This window comes from Notamacropus eugenii, chromosome 4, assembly GCF_028372415.1.
Source record: "Notamacropus eugenii isolate mMacEug1 chromosome 4, mMacEug1.pri_v2, whole genome shotgun sequence".
NCBI lineage: Eukaryota > Metazoa > Chordata > Mammalia > Diprotodontia > Macropodidae > Notamacropus > Notamacropus eugenii.
The window spans coordinates 246,820,311-246,829,541 of record NC_092875.1 but is presented as its reverse complement, the minus strand read 5'-3'; the positions used below and the strand labels follow the sequence as shown (position 1 = coordinate 246,829,541).

The 9,231-nt window shown below is 37.1% G+C and overlaps 1 long non-coding RNA gene across 1 annotated transcript; it reads left to right on the top strand.

Annotated features, from left to right (window-relative positions):
* The first annotated feature begins 561 nt into the window (after positions 1 to 561).
* Positions 562 to 5,088, top strand: LOC140501125 (uncharacterized). Its single transcript, XR_011966072.1, has 2 exons — positions 562 to 656; positions 4,573 to 5,088. It is a non-coding gene; the product is annotated as an uncharacterized lncRNA (long non-coding RNA).
* The last annotated feature ends 4,143 nt before the right edge of the window (positions 5,089 to 9,231 follow it).

The window sequence follows — 9,231 nt, the reverse complement described above, 5'->3', positions numbered from 1 at the left end:
AGGAAATAAGAAAGGGAAGACACTGGGATTAAGAAGGATTGGGAAAGGCTTCCTGTAGAAAGTGGTATTTCATTTGGTTCTTGAAGGAAGCCAGAGAAGCCAGGAGGGAGAGCATTCCTGGCAAGGGATGGTCAGAGGAAATGCCCAGAGCAGAGTAATGGAATGTTTTGTTCAAGGGACAGCAAGTTCAGTGGTGCAAAGGGAGAAGAGATGTCCTGCATCTCCTGTCCTGCAAATTATATTCTTTTCATGCGAATGAAGTATAATATAAATAATATATAATATTTAAATTATATATAAATATACATTTATCTATATATCTATAAATTATATAAAATATATACTAAATATAAATGTAAAAATAATATAATATAATTATAAAAAAGATTTGATATATTTAAAGATATTTTCTTAATTTTAAATGGTTTGTATTGTATTGATTTCTCTTTACTATTAACCTAGATGTCCTCAAGCACTATTATTAGTATGTGTTTTTCATTTTATAAATTTATTTTGATTGTGATAATTAAAAAAACTCAAAACATCTGATGATCTTTTAAGGTTTTGAGAGGCAATGTGGCAAAATGGATCAGAGGGTGGCTTCTCCTGTCAAGAAGACCTAAGTTCATATATTGTCTTATTCTTCAGTGTACCAGGTAACTCCTAATTGTAGGACATTTACAGATATGTTTTGGAAATGGGAGTCCACTTCTCTGGAGTTTTATATGCAGTTGAAATCCAGGGTCCAACCAAAAATAAATTTTTAAAAAGGTTTTACTTACATGTAAACTAGATTTGATCCAATTTAACAAGCATTTATTGAGAGCCTGTTATGTTCATATTACTGTGCTAAGAAGACAAAGATGAAAAAAACAATCCACCAATTCTTGCCCTCCAAGAGTCCACATTCTCCTTTGAGACTGCCTGTTGTAACACTTGCGCTTTTTTAGCTTAACCAAAAGAGCTAATTTGGTTATTTTTCAGGATATGATTAAAGTAAGCTACTAGTGTGTATTTAGAAACCATTGCCAATTTAGTCAACATTAGCAGACAATTTCCATAATGAAGAAACATCAGAAGGACGCATTGAGCACATGTAGAAAGCAATCAATTTGGTGCAAGTACAGGCTTGCTTTTGCAGAAAAACTGAACAAACATTCCTACCTACACTTATTCATAGCAAAGGGTTTGCAACATGTCTCTCCAGAGCCATTAAAAGCTAATCAGTATTTTGACTAATAAATTAAGATGGTGGGCCCAACCTCTCCAAACTCCTTAAAAATGTTTCACCCTGAAGTTATAATGGATATGATACTGTGACGTAGGGTACAAAGTGATCATAAAGGGGAGCTTGCTTTATGTAAAGGAAATATTTGAAGTATAAACCCATCAAAGTTTCAGGAAATGATCAGAATGACCTATGAGTAAATATTTATCAAGTATCTACTCTGTGTCTGGCACTATGCCAGGCACTGTGCTGGGGATTCAAAAAGAGGCAAAAGACAATCCCTACCTTCAAGAAGCTTACCATCTAATGGGGGAAACAACAGGTAAATAAATACATATAAAGTAAGCTATATATGGGATAAACAGGGAACAATTAACAGAGGGAAGGCACTAGAATTTAAAGGGGCTGGTAAAGTCTCCTGCAAAAGATGGAATTTTAGTTGGGACTTGCAGAAAGCCAAGAAATCTTACCGATGTAGGTAGAGTTGAGGAGGGAGAGCATTCCAGGCATGGGGGACTGTCAGAGAGAATACCTGGGGCTGAGAGATGGAGGCTCTTATCCATGGAAGAGCAAGGAGGCCAGTGTCACTGGATCAAAGAGTACTTGGAGAGGTATAAGAAGTAAGAAGACTGGAAAAGTAGCAAAGGGTTGGGTTGTGAGGGGCTTTGAATGGCAAATAGGACTATGAATTTTATTCTGGGAGCCAGTGGAGGTCATTGAGTAGGAGGATGACATGGCAGACTTGTGCTTTAGGACTTTATACAGGACTTTCTAGTGGTAATCATGATTGTAAAGAATCTGGTTCTGCCTCCGATACATACTGACTGTGTGATCCTGGGCAAATCATTTAATTTCTCTAAGAATATATGTTGTTATAGAGGGACAGCTGGGATGGAGGGAGCACCAGGCCTGGAGTCAGGAAGTACCCTCAGATACTAACTGCATGACTCTGGGCAAGTCATTTAACCCTGTCTGTCTCAGTTTCCTCATCTATGAAAATGAGTTGGAGGAAGAAATGGCAAACCACTCCACTATCTTTGCCAAGAAAATCTCAACTGGGGTCATAAAGGGTTGAATACAACCAAAACAACTGAGCAACAAAAACAAAAATAAATTGTAGAACAGTGGGTTCCCTCACTGAGAATTCTCTACACTGATGAAATCACATGTAACTAACCTGATCATAAAAATAACAACTCCCATCTAGACAGCACTTAAAAGTTTGCAAAGCACTTTCCACACAAATAACCCAGTGAAATGGTTAGGTCATGGGATTCTTTCTCATTGCCACAAGTATTCACTAGATGAGTTTTGGTTTTTGCCAGAGGCAGCACAGCTATATGGAATACTCATAACATGGTGGCACTTCTCTTATGCAACCTGACCGCTGTATCTACTTGTAAGCATGTTTTATTTTCGCCTTACTAGATTGCAACCTGGTAGATGGTAGGAAGATTTTATTCATTCTCAACACAGTCATAAGACAACTATGTATAAACAAGAATATGTACAGGGTAAATTGGAGATAATCAACAAAGTTAAGGTACTAGAATTAAGGGGTATCCAGAAAGGCTTCTTGTAGAAGGTGGGATATTACCTGGGACTTGAAAGAAGACAAGGAAGGCAGGAGGTAGAGATTAAAAGAAGGAGAGAATTTTAGGCATAGATCATAGCCAGTGAAAATGCCCTGAGTTGGGAGATAAAGCCACATAGTTCCTTCTATATCCATAGTAATACTACTAAATTAATTAATTAATTAACTAATTAATTAATAATGATAATATGGGGCTTCAAGGTTTGCAAAATAATATATTATCTTATATGATCTAACAAAAGCCATTAATATTATCAATCATATTTTACAAATGAGGAAACTGAGACTGAGAGGATTTAAGTAACTTGCTAAGGGTCACAGAGCTAATAAGTGCCTGAGGCAGCAAAAGTTGTATTGTTGGAAATGTCTGGGACAAAATTTCAATTAAGGTCTTCCTGAATCCTGGCATACTATGCTATCTACTATGTCAGGGGTAGGATCTCAATAACTTTTTTTTTTTTTTTTTTTGGTTTTAAGAAGTGCTTAATAAGAAAAATCTATTGTTCTCTCTCCCAGCATCCCTCTACCTTTGAGAAAGAAAAAAAAACCCCAATAACTGCTTATTGAAGTTGGACTGTGGAACAAAAATTCCTCTCCCCTTGAAGAAGCACAGGAATGAAGGGACATAAAGAGTAATGTGAAAAGTAAAGAAAGAAAGCCCAAAGGGAATCAGTTAGGGAATAAATATTTTATCAGGAGAAAGGAAATTAAAAATAGGAATTACAAAATAAGAGCCTCTAGGCTCTTTGGGTCCCAGGCCATCAGTAATGAGGACTCTAAATTCTGTTCCCTATCCTATTCCCAGTTCCATTTTTTGTTTTTTTTCTGGTCTCCTTACAAAAAGGAATCTCAGACTGTGATCTCAAAGGTCATCTACTTAACTCCTTATCTACAACATCCCTGACAAGTGATTATCCAGTCCTGGCCAAAAGTTGGAGAATTCTCCATCTCCTTGTGCAGACCTTCCCATTTTGGCATAGCGCTTCCTTATATTGTGTAGCAGCTTATCTGTGAGTAGTTTTCACCAGTTGGTTGCAATTAGGTGGCACAGTAGATAGAGCACTGGGCTTGGAGTCAGAAAGATCTGAGTTCAGATATGATTTCAGACATTTAATAACTGCAGGACCTTGGGCAAGTCACTCTATTTGCCTCAGTTTCCTCATCTGCTAAATGGGAATAATAATAGCACCTACTTCTCAGGGTGGTTGGGAGGACCCAATGAGATAATACTTACAAAGCAATCAGCACAGTGCCTGGAACATAGTAAGGGCTGTATAAATGTTGTTGGTTGTATTTGTCCTTTGTTTTTGAAGAAGATTATGACATCAGAGAAATTATGACATGACTTGTACTTGATTTTGTTTTGAGTGAGGGAGGACTGCGCAAGGTCACCAACCTCACTTTCTCCTTCTCAACCATCTGGGTCCAGTGACCAGCATATAAATGTTAGCTATTATTATAAGTATTATATGTTGCTGTGAGCAATTATTTTCAATGGTGTTTCTTGCAAACTCAAGTTTCCTCATCTGTAAACTGAAGAGGTTGAACTAGATGACCTCTGAGATTGTAGGGCTAGATCTATAAGCCTACGCCTTTGTTACATTTTTTAGTCATACAACTCTTTGATGTTATCTCTTTTGCTATTTTTTCATGCCGTTTATATCTAGTAATACATTACAGCCTATTTACATACCCCATGCATCTCTTTATTGTTCTTTGGCTAACCCTGCAGTTTTTTTTTTCCCCTTAGGTGTTGTGGCATTTTGTTAACATCAACAGAAGAATATTGATTTAAAAAGATCATGATAGGGATAAAATTGGGGCCATTGAAAGGCAATGAGCTTCAGAGTGAAGAACAGATCATCTTGAAGCCAAAGGATCTGGAATAGTAGCTTTGCCATTTCCTTATTATGTGACCTTGAAAAAGTCACTTATATTTGAGGCAGCTAAGTGGCACAGTGGGTAGAGTGTTCGTCTGGAGCCAGGAAGAAGACCTGAGGCCAAATCTGCCTTCAGGGACTAACTAGCTGTGTGATCTTGGACAAGCCATTTAATCTCTGTGTCTCTGTTTCCTTATCTGTAAGATAGAGATAATACCACGCATCTTCTAGAATTGTTGCCAGGATCCAAATGAGATAATAATTGTAAAGCACAGCCCAGTGCTTGGCATATAGTAGGTGCTGTTTAAATACTAGTTATTGTATTCTTATTCTTAGTTATTTGTTTCTTCGTCTTTTTACGGTATTCATTAAAATTTTTTCCTCCATTTTGTTTTCAAATTTATTTTAATTAAATTATTTTTTTTAGTTTTCAGCATTCTTTCATTGTATTGCTGAGAAGAGCCAAGTCTATCAAACATGATCATTGCAGAATGTTGCTGTTACTGTATACAATATTCTTCTGGTTCTGCTCACTTTCCTCAGCATCAGTGTTTCTTCATCTTTGTTAACTTATGGAGGCTAGACAAGATGACCTTTCTTCAAGTCCTTCCCAGTTCTAAATCTATGATCCTAAGCAAACACTATGCCATTTCCCAAATACAGTTGCTCCTTTTCTCCTATTCCGAACACTAGCAGTATCTGCCCCAAATGTATGTAATAATGGGCCAGCTACCCAATTAAATATCATAATCTGGGTAACAGGAATTTCCAACCTTAGTTGGAAAATGTTTCCTATGTGAATAGTTAGGTTCATTTCTTTTGATTAATCATGAATCTGGTTGAGGAAACTGCAATATTTTGTGGCTGAACACAATCAGCATGTTATTATCCACAATTAAAACTATCTGGAGGACTTTGCTTTCTAAAGAGAATTCATTTTCCAGTTGGGCCTTATGCAGGGCATCTTTTTCATGACAGTGAAGCACCTTTGGTAAGTTTACATCTTTCCCTTTTCTACCTCATTTGATTTTTAAAAATAATTGTCAGGTTTTTGAATAGTTATTTCTGTGGTTGTATTTATCAAGGAATCTTATTGTAACATTAGGGACTTCAAAATAAAAAAAAGAATGTTAAAATTGTTTTTACATGTAATTGGAAAAAATTAAAATATCTAAAAAACAAACAAACCCTTGCTCCCTAAATTACATATTTATTTTTCTTCTGGTTTGATGAATAGATTTGGAGATTTAGCTAACTAGATGTTGAAATGAAATAGGTGTACCTTTCAGAATCTCAGATATTCAAATGGATCTGTAATTTGATCAATTTGGAAATTCCCTCCAAAAATCAACTAGTTAATCAATAGACATTGATTATTTATTAAGCATCTACTATGGGCCAGGCACCTTTAGGAAATGGGGATGCAAAGAAGAAAATAAAAACAGTTCCTTTGATCAAGGAGCTTATATTCTTTAGGGGAAAACAATATACATATTAATAAGCATATTTAGAACATACACTAAATCAATACAAGTTATTATTAGGAACCAGGGGGAGTTGGTGGTGGCTAGTCAGCGTGGGTTTCATGTAGAAGGTGGTAGTTTTGTCTTGAAGGAAACAAGTGATTTCAAGAGACAGAGGTAAGGAGTGAGCAAATACTAGGGACGGGAGACAACAAGTGCAAAGACAATGGAGATAGGAGATGAATGTTACACATGAAGAGTAGTAAGATGGCCCATTTGACCTGACTGTGGAATGCAGGAAAGGGAATAATGTGTAGTAAGGCTGGAAAAATGATTTGAGGTCAGTTTTGAAGAGTTTTAAAAGTCAAACAGATGAGTTTATATTCAATATAGAGTTAATAATCATTGAAGTTTGTAGAGTGGGGAATAACATGGTCAGACTTGCACCTTAGGAAAATCATTTTGATGGCTATGTGGAGGATGGACTAGAGAGGAGAGACATTTGACTAAGGGAAATCATTTAGGAAGTGGTTGGAATAATCCAGACAGGAGGTGATTAGGGTCTAAACTAGGATGGTGGGTGTGTGAGTAGAGAGATGGGGCCAGGTTTGAGAGATACTGTAAATGTAGAAACAAGATTGAATATATGGGATTAGTGAGGATAACAAAGAGTTGGGGATAATGCCAAGGTTTCAAATGTAATTAAGTGGAAGGATTGTGCTGCTCTTGACAGAAAATAGGGAAACTTAGAAGAGGAGTGGATTTTGGGGAAAAAATAATGAGTTCTCTGATGTAGATCTCAACCTAACCATGCCTGGTGTCCTGGGCATTCTGTTCCACCAAAAATGAAAGGCAAGGAAGAATTCTTAGTCATTGGCCACTGCCCTGGAGTCTAGAACTTGTTGTATGAGGGGATGGAGATCAGAGAATGATATTTTCTCAGTGACATTTGAGCTACTGATACTGTTGCCTGGGTCACTAGTTGGTTATGGCCTGACCTGTAATACAGAAGGGAAGACATTGGGAGGTTGCAAAATGGTAGAAGGAGGAGTGGAGTGGCATAGGGTTGTGTTGGAGATAAGCTGTCAAATTGTTTATCATAAAGAGGGTGGGATATGATCCATCTGCCCACTCTACCATTGCTTGTTCTTATACCACTGTGGGTCATAGCACATTGAGAATCTAGAAACTTCACTTTAGAAATGCCTTGGCAAATAATTTCTAGTCAATTGGCCCAGAAAGGTCTTAAGTGGTTTGCTTATAGTCCCAGACTTAATGAGTAGCAGAGGCAGCAGTTAAATCCATGTCTTCCTGATTTGGAGACCAGTATTCTACATACTCTGCCCTGCTATCAAGCCTTGAAAACATAGGCAGTAAGGAGTTGGAATGAAAAGGAAGCTTTCCTTGAATTTGAGGGCACAAATCAAAGACTTTTTACTTTGCACTTAACTCTCCATATCTCCACAATTTTATTTTGTTCTCAGGAATAAAAAGTGGAGATTATGTGGTCTGCTTTACTATGACAACTGTTTGTTACGTCTGTGTTAACACTTTGATGGTTCTTTCTCTGAGGATTAAAAGGATGGCTGAATTCATATCATGTATTTTAAGTTCGACTTTGGTGCTATGCAGCTTCATCATATGTAGAGGGAATCTTATAGTTTGTAATAGCCATGTGTATGTGCATTGTAGCTGTGCTGGAGCTGACTAAATAGATTCTTTGCATAAAGGAGCACCTCTGCCTTCTACCCTTCCCATGCTACTTCAGCTTAGGTATACTTTTAGAGATACCCTACCAAACATTTCTGTCTCAGTTAAGTCCTCATGTTTCTATCTCCCCCATTCTTCTTCTCACCACATGCTACTGGCAGTGTGTATTCACCCCCAGATACTTTCTCCATCCATTTCTTAATTTGTTTTCAGTATGTAATGGATGTGAAAAGTGTTGCTAAAACAGTTGTTGATTTTCTCACCATCTTTAGGCAAGTGATGAGACAGAGAGAGAGAAACAGAGAGAGAGAGAGAGAGAGAGAGAGAGGGAGAGAGAGAAAGACAGACAGAGACAGAGACAGAGAGACAGACAGAGACAGAGACAGAGAGAGAGAATTCATACTGCAAATCAGAATAGAGACTTGATTACACAATTGCCTTAATTTTACCTAAAATTTGCCTATAATTACCTGTCTAAAATTAATTTTCCAGTCTTCTTTGTGCTATACTCCTGACTTGAATTTCTTTATATGGGAATTGAGAACCCTCTATTTTTATTTATTGATTTAATTTTTAGCTTTCAGCATTCACTTCCATAAGATTATGAGTTCCAACTTTTTTCCCCATCTCCCCCTCCCTCACCCCAAGATAGCGTGCAATATGTAAAGAAGAATTAGAACCAATGGGAAAAGCACAAGAAAGAAGAAACAAAAAGAAGAGAGAGTAAATAATATGCTTTGATCTGTATTCAGTCTTCATAGTTCTTATTCTGGATGTGGACAGCATGAATCTTTTGGAGTTGTCTTAGAGCCTTGCATTGCTAAGAAGAGACAAATCTATCAAAGTTAGTCATTGCATAATGTAGCTGTTACTGTATCCAGTGTTCTGGTTCTGCTCCCCTCACTCAGCATCACTTCATATAAGTCTTTCCAGATTTTTCTAAAATCCACCTGCTCATCATTTTTTAGAGTACTATAGTATTCCATTACATTCATACACCACAAGTTGTTCAGCTATCCCCCAACTGATGGGCATCCCCTTAATTTCCAATTCTTTGCCACCACAGAAAGAGCTGCTATAAATATTTTTGTACATGTGGCTTCTTTTCCCATTTGTATAATCTCTTTGGGATATGGCCCTAAAAGTGGTATTGCAGGGTCAAATGGTATGCACAGTTTTATAGACCTTTGGGCATAGTTCCAAATTCTTCTCCAAAATGGCTGAATTAGTTCACAACTTCACCAACAATGCATTAGTGTTCCAATTTTCCCACATTGTCTCCAGCACTTATCATTTTCCTGTTTTGTCATGTTAGCCAATCTGATAGGTATGATATGGTACCTCAGAACTGTTTTC